Consider the following 21,168-nt stretch of genomic DNA (forward strand, 5'->3'; position numbering starts at 1 on the left):
CTCTGGACTTGAAATTACAGAGATGGCAAATGAGCCTATTTGGAAGTAGATTGACAAACTGGTCCAAGAACAATGGCATAGTTGTTTTGACTATGGTTTTAGAATTGTGGGATGGGAGGGTGCAAAGAAGATAGTGTGGAATAAGAAGTGAAGTTAAGTATGTTTATGGTTGTCTTAAAATGGTGGACAATTTACCAATCAGTCCTGGATGGCCCCAGGAGAAGTAGTTTCTGAGATAAAAGGGTTAAAACTTTCAACTGATCTCTAATGGTGATTAGCAAGGCATCTTTAAGAAGATGTTGGGTGAGAGAAATGTGAAAGTGAAACTAAGTATGGAGAACCTTATTCTTGGGTTGACTGTTAGGTAATGAAGTATTTGTCCAGAGTAATTTATTTTTTATGTTAACCATGTTAAAATATATGTTAAATCCAATATGTATAAACATATTTATACAATTCTCTTGCTGCATAAGAAAAATCAGATCAAAAAAAGAAAGTAAATGAGTAAGAAAACAAAATGCAAGCGAACAACAAAAAAAGTGAGAATGTTATGTTGTGGTCCACATTCAGTTCCCACAGTTCTCCCTCTAGGTGCAGATAGCTTTCTTCGTCACAAGATCCTTGGAATTGGCCTGAATCATCTCATTGTTGAAAAGAACCACGTCCATCAGAATTGATCATCATATAGTCTTGTTGTTGTGTACAATGATCTCCTGGTTCTGCTCATTTCACTTAGCATCAGTTCATGTAAGTCATAGTAATTCCTGAAAGCCTTCTACTAAATTCTAGAGGGATTTGTATCACTAGGGAAGTTCCCAAACAAATGATAGATTCTTAAATATTGGAGTGTCATTGACTCAGTTTTGAGGCCAAAAGGCTCTTCAGAGGTATTTTACTACTATCATTTTATTTTATAGATGACAAAGTAGAAACTCGAGAAGTTTAGTGACTTTTCCAAAAGTTGTAAGAAGCAGAGCTGGGGTTTTAAGCCACCTCTTCTGCCACCAAATCCAAAGTAATTTCCTTATTCATGCAGTGGTACCATTTGATAAAACATTTTATCCATCATACTAATGAGGTCAATGTCATTGTCCTTGAGGCTAGTTCACTTGCATTTTATTCTTTAACTTTTCTTGCCTGGGTCAGTTGCATTATAAATGAAATTCACTGGTCATGAGAAGAAAGGTGCCCAATAGTATAAAAGAGTCAGCCTAACTTGATTCTTGCTTCTGGAAACCAAACTCAAAGACATCTCTTGCCAGTGGGCCCACAGGAACATCTTTATATTTGAAGTACAACTGTATGTCTCCCCACTATTAGGTCACTTAGTCTTTGTTTACTATAATATGGGCTGAAGTCAGGTTAGCTGGGCAACAGTGGACTTCGGGACTGCAAATAAATGGAGAATTTGGAGGTGTTGAAAAATGTAGAGACTAGGAAGAAAGGGAGGTATCCTTCAACTTGTCAGTAAGCAGAAACAGGCTAGAGCACAGCTCAATGATGTAATTGGAATCAAACAGCAGATGGTGTGATAAAATCCTTGATCTGGACAAATGGGGGTTTAATCTGCAAACACTGACAAGAGGCAAGGAAACTGTCAAAAATCAATGAGAAGGAAAACTGGACTGGACCGTCTTTGCTCATTTTGTTCTCTCTGACTGCTGGACCCTTTCATTGGACAGGACAAGCTCCTTAAAGCAGGCCGGGCAAAGTCTCATTTGATCTCTGATTGCCAAATAGTTTCTCACGGGTTTGGCCATAGCTTCTTTTTTTTCTAAGTGAAAAAAGCAAAAAGTACAGTTGATCCTAGAGGCCATAGGGAACAGACTCTGTTCCGCCCAGGAGAGTCTGGCCTTGGTTAGACCAAATACCCATTGGGGTGGGAGATAAACTTTCAAAGATTCTGTTTCTGGGCAAGGGATACTGATAACTATTTAAGTTTCAAAATCAATGAATGAAGAACAGACTCAATAACTCATATGAAAATAATATCTGAATCCTCTTTATTGTATACTGCATATATAAGTTCATATAAATGGATATGAAAGGAAGTAAAGGTTGAGAAAGCCAGTTTCATTCCCTTTCCTCTGCCTATGGCCTTACCCAATTGCAAGGACTAAGAAATACTGATGCTGATCATGGAGCTACTTTCATAGGCTGTTGACCAATTGAATTTTTGCTTTTGTGGAATACTGCTAAGAACTGGTAGTGTAAGAGAACTTGGTGCACTTATACAGTGAAAAAAAGTTGTTTCTTTTCTTTACCAGTCTAGATAGGTGAAGAAAATAAAGGTTGATTTTTATAGCCTAAAGCCTTGCTTTTATCCTGCCTATCTAGAGATAACCTAAAAGGGGAGGGAAGGTGTGCATCCACTGCATTCCATGCTCAGCTAAGCTTATTATTCTTTGGCAGATTTTGGTTACTACCAAATGAAGGGACAAGTCCTGATTAAGAAAAGCAGAGGGCCACTTACTACAAAGCCTGTCACTCCAAACTGGAAGCTTTCGGACAATGTGAACTGGAATTCAATCTTAGGGTCTTCTTAATAATGTAATACTTTGTTTGGCTCATTCTTCCATCCAGAGATACCATCTCCAGGAATATTAGAACCTGTCTTATTTTGGTTCTTCCCTAGGAATATTTAATTCCACTTCTGCATCCAAAAGATGAACAATAAGCATTTCAATATAGATTCTTTGTTGCAGACAATGACAAAGTACTAATATCTAAATGCCTTTGGCAAGGGAATAATCATATAGCCTAATTCCCAAAAAGTCTCATTTCTTATCCTCTAATACATTTTAGAATGGTTTAGTCTCAACCAACCAAAAAGTCAACAAGCACTTACTGTGGGCCAGGCATTGGGTAGGTGCTAGATATAATGAATGGGAAATACTTCTTGCCCTCATGGAACTTACATTCTACAAGAGAGACAGCTCTTTGGGGAACCTGAGAACTGGGAAAGACATCATAGAGACTAGATTTGTTATAAAGTTTATTCTAGGGACTCCCAGATAAGAAAATTTCTCTACTTCTACATTTTGGCACCTTCTTTGCAATTTAAAGTCTTAGGATATTGAGCATACTGAGTTTTATTTATGTCTATTGACACAGAGATATAACTAGATTTTGTTCAGATATTTTCAGTCATGTTTGACTCTTCATAAGCCGATTTGAGGTTTTCTTGGCAAAGATACTGGAGTGGTTTGTCATTTCCTTCTCAAGTTCAATTTTACAGATAAGGGAACTGAGGCAAACAGAGTTAAGCGACTTGTGCAGGGTAACATAGCTAATTAGTATTTGAGGCTGAATTTGTATTAATGAAGATGAGTCTTTCTGATTCAAAGTTTAGTTAGTGCTCTATCCTCCACATCACCTAGCTATAGATAGATAGATAGATAGATAGATAGATAGATAGATAGATAGATAGATAGATGGATAGATAGATGATTGATGGATGGGTAGATACAGAGATAGGTGGATGGATCGATAGATGTATATACATACATAAATACCTTTGTAGATCATTTATTAAATACCAACTTTGTGCAAAGAATTGGGTTAAGCAGAGATACAAAACAAGTATTTTATGGGGAAAGATCTATTTGAAGGATTAACACTCCATTTATAATCTAGTTATAAGTGAAATTAGAGTATTGTAGCAAAAATGTGTATATTAATATCAGGAATAGTAGCACAGTTGCATTTGTTGTCAACCAGTGATGATAACTGCCATTTACATAGTACCTTAAATTTTTTAATGGGCTTTACATATATTAACTTATTCAGTATTTATGCCAACTCCAAGATGGGGACCATGAAAATTATTCTTTACTTTGCACGTGAGGAAACTGGAATTTAGGGAATTTAAGTCTAAGCTACTTAGCCACATGGGTTCATATAGAGTCAGGATTCAGATCAATTTAATTAAAAAGGCATTTCAAACACCTACTATGTGCCTGGCACTGTGCTAAGGGATAAAAAACAAAAACAAAAATGAAAACAGACTCTGTGTTCAAGGAGTTTACATTTTAGTCTGGGAGAAACAATGCATACTAGATAAATAAATTCAAACAATTTTTGTTTGGTGGACTGCTAACAATTAACAATGAGCCTTTCTTTTAGGAAGTAGTACCTACTTTGAACTGAACCTTAAATGAAAAAATCTTTTGTTTTTCATATATTTTTTTCAAATTGTGTTCTCAAGAAGAGGAAAGAAAGGCAGAAGATTTAAAACTTAAAATCTTCAAGAAATGAATATTAAAATTGTTTGTTTCCATATAATTGAGGAAAAATAACAAAAATTAAATTTAAAAATCTGTTTTTGTTCTGAACTTAACAAATACCAAATGAAATAAGCATTTCCATGTCCATTGTAGAATTGATGACTATATATGAAAATGCAAATCTCTGGTATGTACACCTTGTTTTAAACATATAGTAAATTCAATCTGTAGTTTTCAAAGCTGTCCTGCATGTCTGCAGCACTTTATATTCTTTCTTTTTTCCTTTTCTGCATTAAAAAAAAATAAAAATAAGTTATAGAGACATGTTTGTTTTCTTTTTCTTAATATCCTATTCTTATTCCTCTACCTGAGACATTAGGACAAGAAAAAAGAAGTAAAACAAAGGCTTTGTAATGAATATGCAGAGTCAAGAAAGACAGATTCTCACATTGGCAGTCTTCTTGTTCATGTCTTATTCTTGGTGTTAAATGCATTGCTTCTCTTAAAAGAGGTGGGTTATTTGCTTCATCATTAGTTCTCTAGTCAAAATTTGTGACTTAATTATTTAGTGTACTAAAGTACTAAATTATTTAAAAGTGTTTTTTCTCTATAATGTTGTATTTTATAAATCATTCTCCTGGTTCTGCTTATTTATTCTTGATCTATACAAGTTTTCCAATGTTTCTCTGAAGTCACTCACCCCATAATTTCTTTTAATGAAAAAAGTTGTCATATTCACTGTAATCGTATGCAATGATTTGTTTAACCAGTCTCAACTGATCAACACTCTCTTAGTTTCTAGTGCTTTACCACAACAAAAGAAGATGCTATAAATAATATTGTAAATATGTGACTTTTTTCTTCTTTCTTTCATCTCTTTGGGGTTCAATTCGAGTAACATCTTTTCTTTTTTTTTTTTTGTTTTTAATGAGGCAGTTGGAGTTAAGTGACTTGCCCAAGATCACACAACTCAGAAGTATTAAGTATCTGGGTTTGAATTTGAACTCAGGTTCTCCTGACTCCAGGGCTGGTGCACCATCTAGCTGTCCCTCTGGACCTTATCATTGAATCACAGTTTAGTTACTTTTTTGGTCAGTTCTAAATTGCATTCCACAATGGCAGACCAAGTAACAGATCTACCAACATACCAACAGTGCAATAATATATCTCTCTTCCCACAATTCTTCTGAAAATTGTCATTTTACAGTTTTGTCAGCTTTGCCAATCTGAAAGGCATAATGTGGAACCTCAGAATTGTTTTAATTTGCATTTCTCTGTTAATAGATTGTTTGGCTTTCTTCCTTTGAAAAAGATCTATTAATATCCTTTGGCCATATATTGATTGAGCAATGACTCATATTCTTATAAAACTTTATGTAAAAAATTTCCTCCTAGTTTTGAATCCCTTCTAATTCTAGATAATTTTTTCAGGGGTGCTGTGCTAAATATTTTTAATTTTATATAATCAAATTTTCTCATTTTATCTTCTGGAATTTTTTGTTTCACTTGTTGGATCATGAACTCTTCCTCTGTCCATACATATGGAAGATAATAACTTTCTTCTCTAAATTTTCTAAGGCATATATCAATTTGGAAATTATCTTGGCTGATAATGTTAGATGTTTCATACCTATTTTTTATCTACATTGCTTTTCAGCTTTTTTTTTTCAGCAATTTATTTTGTTGAATACTAGTTCTTATTCTCTGCAAAAGGAAATGGCAAACCACTCCACTGTCTTTGCCAAGAAAACCCCAAATGGGGTCAAGAAGAGTTGGACATAACTAAAAAGTGATTGTACAGCAAGAACAATAAAAGTCCTTATCCTTCTAACTAGGGTAGTTAGATGGACTAAATACTAGGCTATTGGGTTTATTTGTTTCTATATGTTTGAGTACTTCTGTTTGTTCTGAGAAATTTCCTCTACTTTTTAACTAGTGCCAACTTGTTTTTTTTTTTTAATTAAAACTTTTCATTTACAAAGCATTTGCATGGGTAATTTTTTCCAACACTGACCCTTGCATAACCTTTTGTTGCAAATTTTCCCCTTCTTCCTCCCCCGCCCTTCCCTAGATGGCAGGTAGTCCAATACATGTTAAATATGTTGAAATACATGTTAGATCCAATATGTGTATACATAGTTATACAGTTATCTGGTTGTGCAAGAAAAATCAGATCAAGAAGGAAGAAAAACAAAAACTGAGAAAAAAGTAAACAAAATACAAGCAAATAACAACCAGGAGAGTGAGCATGCTATGTTGTGTTCCACCCTCTGTTCCCATGGTTCTCTCTCTGGTTGTAGAGGGTTCTTTTCATCACTGCACAAGTGGAACTGGTTTGTACCATCTCAATGTTGGAGAGAACCATGTCCATCAGAATTGAGCAGCATATAGTCTTCTTATTGCTGTGTATAATGATCTCCTGGTTCTTCTCATTTCACTTAGCATCAATTCATGTAAGTCTCTCCAAGCCTTTCTGAGATCATCTTGCTGGTCATTTCTTACAAAACAATAGTATTCCATAGCATTCATATACCGTAATTTATTCAGCCATTCTCCAATTGATGGACATCTACTCAGTTTTCAGTTTCTTGCCACTACAAAAAGGACTGCCACAAACATTTTTGCATATGTGGGTCCCTTACCCTACTTTAAGATCTTTTTGGGATATAAGCCCAGTAGTAACACTGCTGGATCAAAGGGTATGCACAGTTTGATAACTTTTTGAGCACAGTTCCAAACTGCTCTCCAGAATGGTTAATACCAACTTGTTTTGATGATTATTCTTTTGTAGTAGAGTTTGAAATCTGGTACTGTTAAACCCCCTTCTTTCCTACTTTTACCCATTATTTCTCTTGAGATTTCTGATCTTTTGTCCCTCCAGATGAATTTCATTATTATTGTTTTTTTTTTTTCTAGCTCTATAAAACACTACTTTGAAAGTTTGATTAGTGTGGTACTGAATAAGTAAAGTAATTTAGGCATTATTGTCATTTATATTATATTGGCAAAGCCTACTCACTAGCAATTAATACTTCTCTAATTATTTTGGTCTGGCTTTATTTTTATAAAGAGTATCTTGATCTATAGACTTCCAAGCTGTTTTATACATGATATATTTATTTGAATGGATTTTTTATTTCATATATATATGTGTGTGTGTGTATGTATATATATATATATATACATATATATATATATATATTTTCAAAACACATGTAAAGATAGTTTTCAACACTCACTCTTGATATTATATATTTTAAAACTGTTTATATAATATTGGAATTGTTTTCTAAATATTTGCATTTTGTAAATCTATTCGATTCTGGAGTTCTTCTCCATCTTTGGGACTTCATTTGGGGCTTATTTAATTTCTTTTAGATATTGAATTATTTTAATAATCACTTTCTTTTCTTAATCTGGGAGTTTTGTATTTTGTAGCTATTTATTAATTTCATCTAAGTTATCTTTTGTGTTAGCATATAATTGGACAAACTAATTTCTCGTAGTTTTTTTTATTTGTTGTGAATTCTTTTTTCATTTTTATATGAAAAAGTTTTAGCTCTTTTTCTTTTAATCAGACTAGCTAACATTTAATCTATTTTATTATTTTAAAAAGAGTTCTTACTTTCATTGATTAATTAGATAATTTCTTTTTGCTTTCACTTTGCTAATCGCTTCTTTGATTTTCAGAATTTTACATTAGTGCTTAGCTGCAGATTTTCAAATTTTTACTTTCTAGTTGTTAATGTTTTCAAATCTACAATCTGCATACACACACTACACATATTTGCATGTGTATGTTTATATAAATACCAAATAGCAGCATTTTAATAATACACACACATACACACATGCACATACGTGTGCATACATGGATCTTTGTGTAGATATGTATACATGCACATATATGCATATGTGTTCACACTTGAAAAGGCAGCTAAGTGACACAGTTGATAAAGTGCTGAGCCTGGAACCAGGAAAACTCATTAATTGCCTGAGTTCAAATCTGGCTTCAAACACTTATTAGCTGGGCTAGTCACTTAATCTTGTTTGCTCAGTTTCCTTCTCTGTAAAATGAACTGGAGAAGAAAATGGCAAACCACTCCAGTATCTTTGCCAAGAAAACCACAAATGTAAACACAAAGTGTCAGATATAGTTGAAACAACTTAACAACAACAAAATTATTGAAGTTTATTGGTTATCTACATTGTCTATAAACATAATGTGGTTTCTTTGCTTAATCTTTTCATTATGTTTACTTTCAGTATGGTCTTATCTAAAATCATTATATTTTCCCTGCTTTTTGAGTCATCCAAAACATAATGATAAATTCTATTTCAGCCTCTCATTTTTGGTTTTGTATGAATTCTATGTGTTTCAAGTATATTTCTAGAAAAAATATTGTTAGATTCTGATTCTAGATAATTTCTCATTCTAGTTCATGATCACTAGTTTATTTTGTTATCCTGTTCTGTCTTTTTAGACAAGCTTCTTGTACACAGTTATGATTGTTAATTATTTTTGTTAATTAATTGTGCATTTCTCTCTATTCTGTTCTTTTCTACTTTTTTCCTCTTTGACTCAGGAAAAAGTGGAAAAATAGAAAAAGATAGTAAAAGAAGAATTTGACCCAAATTTGTGGTCTATAAATAAGGTAATTTATTTTACCTCTAATACTTTTCTTCTTTATCCCTTGCCTTGTCATTGATTACTGATTTAATTCTCTGCTTTTATCTTTTTAACTGTTTTTCCTTTAAGTTCCCAATTCAGATGTTAGAATTTAATTTGCTTAAGATTATTCTCTTCCTGAAGAACTTATGACCAAAGAAAAATTATGAAATGTAAAACAGATCATTTTGATTAAATTTTAAAAGTTTTTGTACAAACAAAAACATATGCAATCAAGATTAAAAGGAAACAGAAAGGCCTCATTTCTGATATACATAGAGAACTTAGTTAAATTTATAAGAATATAAGTAAATACCCAATTGACAAATGGTCAAAGGATATGAACAGGCAGTTTTCAGATGAAGATGAAGATGAAGAAGATGAAGAAATTAAAGCTAGTTAAATGAAAAAATGCTCTAAATCACTATTGATTAGAGAAATGCAAATTAAAACAACCTGAGGTATCTATCACCTCACACCTCTTAGATTGGGTAATATGACAGAAAAAGGAAAATGATAGATGTTGGAGAAGATGGGGGAAAGTTGGAACATTAATGCATTGTTGGTGGAGTTGTGAATTGATCTAAACATTCTGAAGAATAATTTAGAACAGTGCCCAAAGAGCAACCAAACTGTGCATACTCTTGGACCTAGCAACACCACTATTAGGTCTGTATCACAAAGAGATCATAAAAAAGGGAAAAGAACCCACATGTACAAGAATATTTATTGTAGCTATTTTTGTAGCGGCAAAGAATTGGATACTAAGGGATACCTTTCAACTGAGGAATGGCTGAACAAGTTGTGGAATATGAATGTAATGGAATATTCTTATGCTATGAGAAATGATGACCAGGTGGATGTCAGAACAACCTGGAAAGACTTACATGAACTGATGCTGAGTGAAGAGAATAAAATCAGAACAATGGACACAATAATAATAACATTGAACAAAGATCAACTATGAAACCCAAGACAATTCCAAGGAAAATGCTGAACACATCCAGAGAAAGAACTATGGTCTCTGAATACAGATCAAAGCATATTATTTTCAAATGTTTGTGGTTTTTTTTTCCTTTCTCATGGTTTTTCTTTTTTATTCTGGGTCACAAGCTGACTAATGTGAAAATGTATTTAACATAATTGTACATATATAACCTATTTAAGATTATTTTCTGTGTTGGGAAAGGGGAAGGGAAGGTGAGGAAGGAAGGATGGTGGGAGAAAAATTTAGAGCCCCAAATCTTACAAAAATAAAAGTTGAAAACTATCTTTATATGTCATTGGGAAAATAAAATGCTATTGAGTTAATAAATTAAAAAAAGATTACTCCCTTCCTTATCCTGACTTTCACCTTAAACTCCCCCCTTCTAATTTTTTCTTTATATGTGCTTGTGTGTATTTAAATATTTTTATGAATGTATTATAATTCCTTTATGTAGTTGAGATGAAGGTGAAGCTCAAAGCAAAGTCATTCCTTCCATTATTTCCAGTGTTTTAAAACTCTTTATCTCATGCACCTCTCTTATGTTACCAGGTGTGAGATGATTAGATGATGAGGACCTGTACCAAAGTGGTGACAATGTCAGAGGAGAAAGGAGGGCATGTTTGAGAAATGCTGCAAAAGTGAAATCATCAGGTTGGGCAACAGACTAGGGGCAAGGGATAGGGAAGAATTGAGGATGACACCTTCGTGGCTAATCTGATGGACTCATGGCATCATATAAATGGAGTTTTAAGCATTTTTTTTCCCCTTCTAGTTCATTTTCTTATTCCTCTCATGTGCTTCTCTGTTAAAAACCATCAAAACATGTACTCCCAAGCCTATTGCCTATCTTATTTAGCTTTCTTTATGACAATAAAAAATATTATGACTCTGGAAGGTCATTTGTTTCTTTTTTTCCCCTGTTACTATGTAAATAATTCATCCTCACCTAGTCCCTTCCAACTGATCAAATGCATGAATCTTTTTGTTTTTTATTTCCTCTGTTTCTACTGTCAGGTTATCTATTCACTATTAACCTTTACATCAGCAATGCTTGGAAATCCTCTATTTCGTTAAAAAAAAAAATTCTCCCCTACATTACTCATTTCCATAGGATTATACCATTATTTATTGTAAGTATTTTTTTTTTCTTTTGAGAATATTGTGGTACAAGTTCTTATCTTCTTTGGAGTGGCAATTGTCAAGTCTTGTGTGATACTGGTTACTTGTAGTATTTTTCTTTTGCTTTGACTTGTAACTTCTGAATTTTGGTGCTTATAGTAATTTTAATCTAGCATTTCTTTGAGGAGGTGGCTACCACATTCTTTTCTTATTTTTATGATGTCCTCTGGTTCTAAGAGATCTGGGCAGTTTTCATTTTATTTCTTCAAACAAAGTACCTAAACTTTATTTAATCTATCTATTCATCCACGTGTAATGATTGAGAGTCTTATATTCTTATTATTATTGTAATGATTGAGAGTCTTATATTCTTTTTTTTTGACCTATTTTCCAGGTCATTCACTTTTTTGATAAAATATACATTATGTTTTCTTTTCATCCTTAATCTTTTGATTTTGTTTTAATATTTATCATTGTCTCATGGAACCACTATTTTGTTTGGCCCATTCTGACTTTTATGGAGCTCAATTTTTTAGTACATTTTACTAACATATGTTCTCATTTTTTCTTCCTTACTTGTATTATATTGTATTTCTTCTTTTATTTCTTTCAGATAGTCTTGTAGCCCTTGTGACTAGGATATTCTTTTCTCTAAGGCTCTTCATGGACTTAGATGGAATTATTCTCTTCTTTTCAGTTTACCCCTTGGGCTTCTTTCATTCCAAGATATTTCTTCATTATACTTGGTATTGTCTTCTATTTATCAATATCTCCAGCTTTATATTTTGAATTTAGGGCTTGTGTGAGGCAAAAGGTACTTCCATATTACTGGGTTTGGTAATTGAGCTTATGTCTTACCTTCTTTGACAATTGTTTCCTGCAGGAGTTCAGATATAGGTTTCCTGAATGACCTCTAGTTCACTTTGCTGTGTGTGTTCATCTAGTCCTGTTGTCTGTCAAGGAGTTGTCACATACTGATTCTAACTCCTGCCCCAAGTAGGGCCCTGTGTTTTGGGCCCTAGGTTCTGCTCCTCTCTCTTGTTTGAGATGAGGCTCCTAGACTTCCCCACTCTCCTAATTCTTAACATGTACACTGGTCTGGTCTTTTCTATTAGAGGGTCATCTTATTTTTCACTTCATCTTTCATCTACCTTTGTTTTTCTTTGCGTTGGTTCTCCTTGGGTTTCTGACCATTTTTCTGTGCATACCTCGACTGGCTAGAAAAATCTGTCTGATTTGTTTTGATTGTCTCTACCATTATTTTTCTGGTGCATTTTTAGAATTTAACTGTATGTTTGTTGAGAATTTGGCTTCATCCAGATCATTACATGTTTCTGTCTTCCCACAATTTCTCAGAGCTGGGGATTTGAAGAGAAGTTCGGGAGAAAGAACATTCCAAACATCAGAGGCAATTTGTACAAAGGCACAAAGAAGAGCAAGTAGTTCAGTTTGGCTAGAATGCAGAGTATGACATGGAAATGATATGAAAAAAGTCAACCAGGTCCATGTTGTAAAGGGCTTCCAAAGCTAAAAAGAAGAATTTTACTTTTTTTTCTAGAGGTAAGAGGAATTTGAACTCATAATCCTGATTTAAAGTATAAGACTGTAACCATTCTACTTTTCTGCCTTTACACTAATAAATTCATTATTGCTGCTGTCAGCTGGGCAGAAAGCTACATATAAGAAGACTGGAATGGTATGTAAGGAATGAGTTATGAAGGATTTTAAATACCAAAGATTTTGCATCTGATCCTGGAAGTGATTAGAAATTTCTGGGGTTTCTTCAATAGGGGAATGATATGGTTAGAACTGGGATTTAGGAAAATCATTTTGGAGGCCAAGTGGAGAAATCTGAGGCAGGCAAAGACATCAGAAGCATTGGTCCGGGTATGAGATGATGAGGACCTACACCAAAGTGGTGACAAAGTCAGAGGAGAAATGGGGGGCATGTTTGAGAAATGTTGCAAAAGTGAAATCATCAGTTTGGGCAACAGACTGGGGGCAAGAGATAGGGAGGAGTTGAAGATGACACCTATGTTGCTAATCTGATGGACTCATGGCATCATATAAGTGGAGTTTTAAGCATTTTTTTCTCTTATTAGTCATTTCAGTTGTATCCTAATTTCTGTGGCCCCATTTGAGGTTTTCTTGGCAAAGATACTGAAATGATTTGCCATTTCCTTCTCCAGCTCATTTGCAGATGAGGAAAACTGAGGCAAGTTAAGGGACTCTCCCAAGGTCATAGAGCTACTAAGGATTCAGCAGATGAAAAAAAAAAAAAGGAAAAAATATTTCTGAGAGGCAGTCTGGTATGATTATGGCTGGACAAGATTCTCTGACTTTTGGTCTTTCATGGTGGCATTAGTGAAGAGGAATGGATTTGAACTCATAAATATGAGTCTTCCTGACTCCAGCCCAGTGCTCTATATACTAATATTTTGACCTGAAGAATTGAGCACTATGCTGCAGGTTTAGATCTGATTCTCTTCATGACTGAACCACTTAGATATTTGCATTTTTAAGATAAGTGAATCGGATCAATTGCTTGGGATTTGATTGCTGGCTTTGAGATCAGTGTGCCAATGTCAGATTGCTAGCTTTGAGATCAGTGTGCCAATGTCAGTCTGAATGCTACTACGGACCATGTTCTGCCAAATGGCTGGTGTGTTATTTCTTATTAAGTGTGACATGCAACATAGTCTAGCAAGAAACCCTCTTGGCCTGGGAGTCAAGAGATCTATAACATTTTCTGTGCTCCATCCCTGATTTACAGGTCTCTTAACCTGTATGAGCCCTGTAATCTCTGTCTGTAAAATGGAAATACTGTCAATATCCTCCTCCCTCTCAAGGAATTTGAAAATATAAACACTTTAAGTGCTTTCAGTTCCTTTTAAAAGAGAAAATGATGGACGTTTTGCATTTATTTATTCTATTGTAGGCTTATACTCCCTGCACAAACCCTGGCCTCGGCAAAGTGGTCTTTTCATCATTCCACAAATACACCATAGATAGTCTTGCCTTTGGGCTTTTGTTCAAGTGCTTTTTCAGTCAGGAATACCCTCCCCCTCTCTGCCTTCTGAAATCCTACCCATCCTTGAAGGCCAAACTCTAGTTTCATATCTGTAAAGCTTCCCTTTTACCCTTGATAGCCTTCAGTGAGCTTAGGAATGTATGAATACATGTACACATTTTGTATCTATTTATATGTGTCCAAGATGTTTCCTCCAATAGGGGGAGACTGCCCCACAGCCTCACATTCTCATGAGGAAGATGACATATAGAATTCAGTATGAACAATGTAGATATAGGTAGAAGGTAACCTTAGAGAGGAAGGCACTAGCAGCTGGGGGAACTAGGAAGAGCCTGCGGGAGACGTCACTTAAACTGAATTTTAATGGTAAGCTTTTATAAAAGGCAGAGGGTAAGATGTACTGAGGATACTTCGGATTTCTAATGATACTGCAGCAGAGGCTTCAAATAAATGGTGTTTGGGGGAAAGGGGATATTAATTTTTCTCTAGGCTATGATCCATTTCAAGGGGTGTTAGAGAAAAGGGACAGCATGCTGACTGATGGAAGAGGGCAAAGAGAGACCGAAATGTCAGTAACACAAACATGACTCTCTGGATCAGGCTCTCTCCAAGTGTGGAAATGTCAAAAGTGGGCTCTGCCATGAGGAACTGAGTAGGTGCTGCTGACACAGATGGAGTCAGCAAGAAGATTTGGCAGCAAACTCTGAGAACCAGCATCAGCCATCTTTACATTTGTGATGATTTGAATAGCTGCTGCAGAGCTAGCTGATTGAGTAGTTTCACCCTTATATTACAGTTTCCAGTTGTGGATCCAACTCTGGGGAGCTGGTGAAAGCTGATTCATGAAATTAGGTTTTCCTCAACATATTTGCCTTTTCTCTTTTGGGGGAGTTAGAGCTAGGCTTGTGTTGGGCTGTGGCCGGTAAGGTTGAGGGCCCTGAGTTTCATATTTAATACTAAGGGAATCTGTAGTTGCTATAGTTTCTGTCCTGTTCTCTTCAGCAGATGAAAAAAAAAAGGAAAAAATATTTCTGAGAGGCAGTCTGGTATGATTATGGCTGGACAAGATTCTCTGACTTTTGGTCTTTCATGGTGGCATTAGTGAAGGTCAAAAGGTTCCCTTAAAATATATTGGTTAGGCGGAGGTGAATTTGATTAGTTTTTCAACAACAACCTCAGGAGAGCATAGGATGGACCTATTAATCACTTCTAATTTGAAACAAGGGCCACCAGTCCCACTTTTCATCCTTAATTTTTATTAAAATCTAAAATTAATTATTTTCCCCCTGTCATTTTAGTGTACATGAAAACTGTGGCCATCTCATTAGCCTAAATTTTATACATCCTATGACTATTAGGAGCAATGAAAAAAAATGACCGGATTAATGTTACATTAGAAACATTTACTCTATTAATGAGAATGAAAAGAAGGATTGAAAAAAGCAAGTGATGCTTTAAAATGTTTAGTCTCACAGGAACTGACATCAGCGATCCATGGATGGGAATGGGTAGAAGTAGAGAAAGGATCAATTTTGACCTTTAGGGAAATAACATCAGCCTTAATCCACTTGGAAATGAATTATCTTCCCTTCTATGCCCTTCATCTTAATTGAGTGTTTTGTACATAGATCTAGAATTAAAAAGGTTCCTCAGAGGCCATATACTCTACACTCCTCATCCTGCAGATGAAAAAAAACAAAACAAAACAAAAACTGAGGCCCAAGAAGAGTGATGCCCAATATCCCAGGGGTAGTAAATATCAAGGGCAGAATTTGAACCCAAGATATCTGATTCCAGAGCCAATGTTCTTTCTACCATACTATGCAGTGTTTCCTTAATAGCCATGAGCAAATAATAGTAATGAAGCTTTAAAAAAAATAACAATAAGGTAGTATACTAGGAAGTACTTTCAGCCTTTCTTATTAGACACTTATTCGTGTCTTATTACTTAGACACAAGTTTAAATCCTAGCTCTAAAACTTGATAGTTCTAAAACTATGGACAAATCACTTAAACTTGGGGGCTTCAGTTTTCTTAGCTGTAAAATGGTTATAATAAAAATTTTATTACCTATTTTACAAGTTTGTTGTGAGAAAATCACTTTATAAATTTTACAATGCCTATATTATTATTAATAATAATAGTAATAATATCAGCTAATATTGTTATAACACTTTTCAGTTATGTCTCTTTATCTCATCTTATCATCACTGAAAATCCTTCCAAAAAGTGCCTGCCTTCCATTAAAAAAAAGTTCTGTCTTTACATGACATTAATTTCTGGCCCTATTAAGCAAAAACAATCAACACACTGACTTTACTTGACAGTGTAAATAATATTCTGTCTGGATAGCTTCCTGTCTCTCTGTTTGGAAAAAGCAGGTATATCTCATAATGTATTTTCAGGACTCAAAATTGGCTTTTAATTACTCAGAAATCAACTTCCATTCAATGGTCTCTTCATGAATTTTGGTGTAGTCTTTGTATATATGGTTGTTTTTTATTTCATTCTTTCTAATCATACAAATCTACATATGTTTCTTTGAGTTTCTTAAACTCATTATTTCATAATAATATTCCATTATGTTTTGTTTGGTCATTTTCACCCCTAATAAGAATCCAATTGGTTCACAATCTTTTATTATGCCAAAGAAGTATAAATATTTGGTATGAATATTTTGATATCTATTGAACCATAGTGCCCAGTAGTGGGATCTGTTTTCACTTAAAGCTATTAAAGAAGCTCAGAGAGATTAAACAATTTGCCCAAAAGCTACTGCTTCTAGTTCATAACAGAGTCTAAAATTGAGTTAATTTTCTTGATGATCTCTCTTTCCATTGCATATCACTTATTTCTCAGTAATTCTAAGGAACAACATACTTAGTAACAAGTACAATAATAATATGACCCTTATGTTGGCATATGGTACTTTATGATTAAGGTTTATAAAATACTCTACAAAGATCTTCTCATCGGGCACTTAGGTAGAATAGAAGTGTTGTTAGAATTTGGTCTTTTAGATATTTAGGGTAGTCTCAGAGACTGTAATATTCTATTCCTCATTTCTATATTAGGGAACTGAAGTCCTTAGCACCTATTGGAAGCTGTGACTTGCCTAATACCACACCAAGAGTGGAAGAACTAAGACTATAATCCAAGTCTCCCTAACTTGATGCTCTTTCCATTCTGTTTTTCTTTCTTAGCTCTGGAATAGGGTTTCTAATGTTAAAGTAGCTGAATGAAACCTGGTTTTTAAAAATTGGCCAATTATCAGGTAATTTCTTTGTTCAGCTATTTACTGTGGTGCAGTCCAAACATTCAGAAAGTTAACCAAAGGCTATGTTTATACACATGGTAGCAAGATTCTTCATGAACATTTCTAGCTACAGTTTTAGGTCAGATTGATCACCCGTGACCCAATGCCAATAATATTTATTTCTTGACTTACGCTACTCCTGCAAGAATTTGGAAATAAAGGGGAAACCTCTGCCTTGACTTGAATTAGATCAATTTCTTAATTAGTAAGCCTTCTCTTCTTTGGTTCTACCATAGCAGAGTTAGAAACAATCTCCCTTTTTTTAGGTTTCACTGAGACAAATATTCACTGTCATGGAGAAATAACCCTAATGAGAATTCCTCTCATCCTGCTGTTTCTGCTAACCCCATCCATCAGCATGATGCATATTGTGCCCCTCCTACTCAAACATTTTTTCTACTCATCTCCAACCCTGTATTTAAAAAGGTTTCCTTCACATTCCAGCTCAACCTCACATTTTTTATTTTATGAAGACTGTTTTTCATGGTAAGATTCCCTTATGTGTTACTTTGTTACTTTGCCTTTATCTGCCATAGTAACATGCCAAGAAGAATCTTAACACAGTGGCCCTACACAATCTCTTTTCTTCTTAAATTTCCACCCTTGACACAAGGGTTAAGATTTTTTTTTATATACCCACAGTTCTCAACACGTGGCATTCCATCCTCCTCTTGACTTGCTCTGCTTGGATCCAAGCTCCCAATCATTTTCTTGCTGTCCTCAGTTTTATTTTTACTCTGGCATCGCTGGAAACGACATCCTCTCAACTTAGTAATGTTTTCTCTGAACATCTCATCAGCCACTCTATTCTTTTCCCTGCCAACTGGAGAATAAACTCAAATTGTTTTGACACTGCTGCTTTCGGATAGCCTTACAGCATCTGAGGTGACTTACTTCAGTTTTCAACAATGTTCCTTCTCAGTGTTTTTTTTTTTTTTTTTTTTTTTTAATCAACAAAAGATCTTATCCCCATTCACACTCATTTTACTCCATCTGACAGATGGTCTCACTGGAGTTCTCTCTTATGTGGTTTTTTTGCAACCATACTTAATATACCCCAAAGTAAGCTCAATTTCTTTTGCTTGTTGGTGAGCAGCCTGGTTATCCATTAAAAATCCTTCACAAGTTCACCTAAAAGGGCTGGTCAATTTTCCATGGCTTTTCTATACTCTTCTATAGGTCAACAGCTTGGAAATGGAGGTCTTGAGATAGTATTGGGCTGAGTAATGGGGACCACCATTATTTTTCTTTCAAACTCCCTGATATTGAAAAATGAGTTGAATCAATGAGAGGATCCAGAACAATTCTACTACTTGATTTAAGCCTTTGGCTAAAATGGTGCAATTTGGCCCACCAAATAATTAGTTTTTCCTATTTGATGATGAACCATGCAGAAAGTCTGATTGCTTTAACTAGTTTTATTCTTACCTTTGTTTTCATTGTCCTTCCCACTGGCACTCAATTCTATCAATCTTTATTAAGCATTTATTCTTTGTAAAACTTTAAGTAGATGCTATATTTTTTTTCTTTCTTTTAAAAATGTACTTAGCTTATTCTGAATTTGACAGATACTTAACAAATCAATGTAATTTACATTTACATGCACACATATAAGGGCACTGCATACATGGAGTATTTCTGTTAGCATATATCTCCCCATGAAGAAGAAGCTGAGGAGCTTGTTTCTGTTATACTAGAGATATGTATAATGGAGTTGTCTTGGAGAGATATTACAATCAGTGTAGACACTCTATAAGTGTTTCTGGTCTGCTAACCACAAAAGCCTCTATGATTGGTTTCATCAAGTAGGGTGTTTATGCATGTGTGTATGTGTTGGGGGTGGGAGATGGGTAGAAAAGGGGACTGTTTTCAAAAAACACAGCCAATCAAAAGCCAGTCTCTTTAGCTATTCTCTTACAGTTTCATTTCTTCACTTAGCATCCAATGAGAGATAGCGATATAATGATAGAACTTTTCTGCCTTCTGAAGCCTATATATGGCTCTATGAAAAATGAGAATCGATAATTGTTTTTTTTTTCTGGTTTTGATGAAGATTACTCTGAAATCTCCAAACTTATGAATTTCAAAAGGTCAGGAGATGAAAGTACTGGAGTCTGAGCTCATTTTGGGTTTTGCAGTCAGCCCAGCACCAATGCCTTAAGGAGCAAGGAAGGAACTTGTAGAATGAAATCCAGGGCCTAGCTCAGTAATAGAATTCATCTGGAAGTCATTACAAGTATGGACCTGAGCTTTGTGGGAACAATGTGCTATAGAAATTGTGCTAAGTATGAGCCCACACTTACCAAAGATCTAGGCAGTATAGGGAAGCATGTTCCAAGGTATTGAGGGGAATATTCATACTTTTGTTATAGCTTTATCTTTAAAATACCTTTCTAAAAGCTAATTGATATTGTGTTTAAATAAAATTGGGGTGCTACTTAGTAACTGGTTGCTGATTGTGAGGGGAACAGAATTATTGGAAACTTGAGCTGATCATCCAAGAGACAAGACACTACATTAGAAAAGTGTGGTTCATAAATATGTGGCCCTATTATTATTTCTATTTCTTTTGGGTCCATTTCCTTTTCTTTTAGGTAAAAGATATTGGATGGCTATGGCCTTGTGAGCTATGAATTACCAAAAGTCCAGGAGTGGGATTTGCAGGAATCCGGACAGCAAAGAGTTAAGTCCCAAGCAATTTGCTAGACCTAGCTCAGCAGTATCATGAGCAATCCTTCATCCTATGGATGAAACATTGCCCCCTATGGAAGTGAACCTGGTGGTCTAATGCTTTGTAGAAATTTTGTCAGGTTTGAACCCATTATCCCAAGGGACCAAAGCAGTATAAGGGAATGAGCCTCTAGGTATTGGGGAAAGTATTTATAACTTTTGCTTTTATTGTGTATTCACAGAAAACATCTCTTGTAAAAACTAATAAATGGTAGTTCATCCAATGGAACTGGAATGCTAATCACTGGTAGTTATGGGAAGTAGAATGAGTAGATCATATAGAATGGGAAATCAAGTCAATAGTGTATGAGAAAGCCACTCTTACTGCCTCTCAAAGGTATATGTAGAACTTTGAGAAGGGAACCTCTCCAGGAACCTTAGTTACTAATGTATATGGATTGATAAAATTTAGTTAAAAATTGCTGTTTGCATATTCCATAATTTATTTCCCTATTCTTCAATTGATAAGAATACTCCATAGGCTTCCAGTTCTTTGCTATAACAAAAAGAACTGCTATAAATATATAAATAAATAAATGAACATATGGATAACTTCCCTTTTCTTTGATCTCTTTGGATTATAAGCATAGTAGTTGTATTACAGGCTTGGAGGACATGCATAATTTAATGGCTTCTTGGGTATGTTCCAAAATGTTTTCCAGAATGACTTGATCAATTTCACAAGTCTCTTAACAAGGCATAGGTATGGCTGTTTTCTCACAACCCTTCTAACAATTGTCATTTTCCTTTTTTGGGGTAATTTTTGCCAATATTATAGGCATGAAGCAGAACTTTTCCTCTAATTAATAGTGATTTGGGGTATTTTTCATGTGGTTCTTGATTATTTGGATTTATTCCTTTGAAAAATTAATGTTAATATTCTTTGATCATTTATTTATTGGAGAATGGCTCTTGTTCTTATAAATTTGAATCAGTTTCTGATGTATTTTGTAACCTAAATACTCACTATAAGTAAATTTTATTACAACAAAATGAGAGTCTTATGCTAGATTCCATGGCTATAAAGACAAATGAAACAGTCTGCTCTCAAAAAGATTACTTTCTGAAACTAAAATTAATAGTCATAGA

The 21,168-nt window shown here is 34.6% G+C and overlaps 1 long non-coding RNA gene across 4 annotated transcripts in view; it reads left to right on the plus strand.

Moving 5' to 3' along the window:
* The window catches only part of LOC141562658 (uncharacterized), a 155,508-nt gene that overhangs the window by 52,503 nt on the left and 81,837 nt on the right, over positions 1–21,168 (plus strand). The window contains exons 4-5 of one of the 4 annotated variants that reach the window (XR_012488220.1): positions 592–747; positions 2,413–5,115. The exons of 2 other annotated variants lie outside the window; for them this stretch is intronic. This is a non-coding gene — a long non-coding RNA (uncharacterized LOC141562658). Of the gene's footprint in view, positions 1–591; positions 5,116–21,168 lie in introns of those variants that run through there. One more of the 4 variants, XR_012488218.1, reaches the window with a different exon arrangement.

The sequence above is a fragment of the Sminthopsis crassicaudata genome, chromosome 3 (assembly GCF_048593235.1).
Source record: "Sminthopsis crassicaudata isolate SCR6 chromosome 3, ASM4859323v1, whole genome shotgun sequence".
In the NCBI taxonomy this organism is placed as follows: Eukaryota; Metazoa; Chordata; class Mammalia; order Dasyuromorphia; family Dasyuridae; genus Sminthopsis; species Sminthopsis crassicaudata.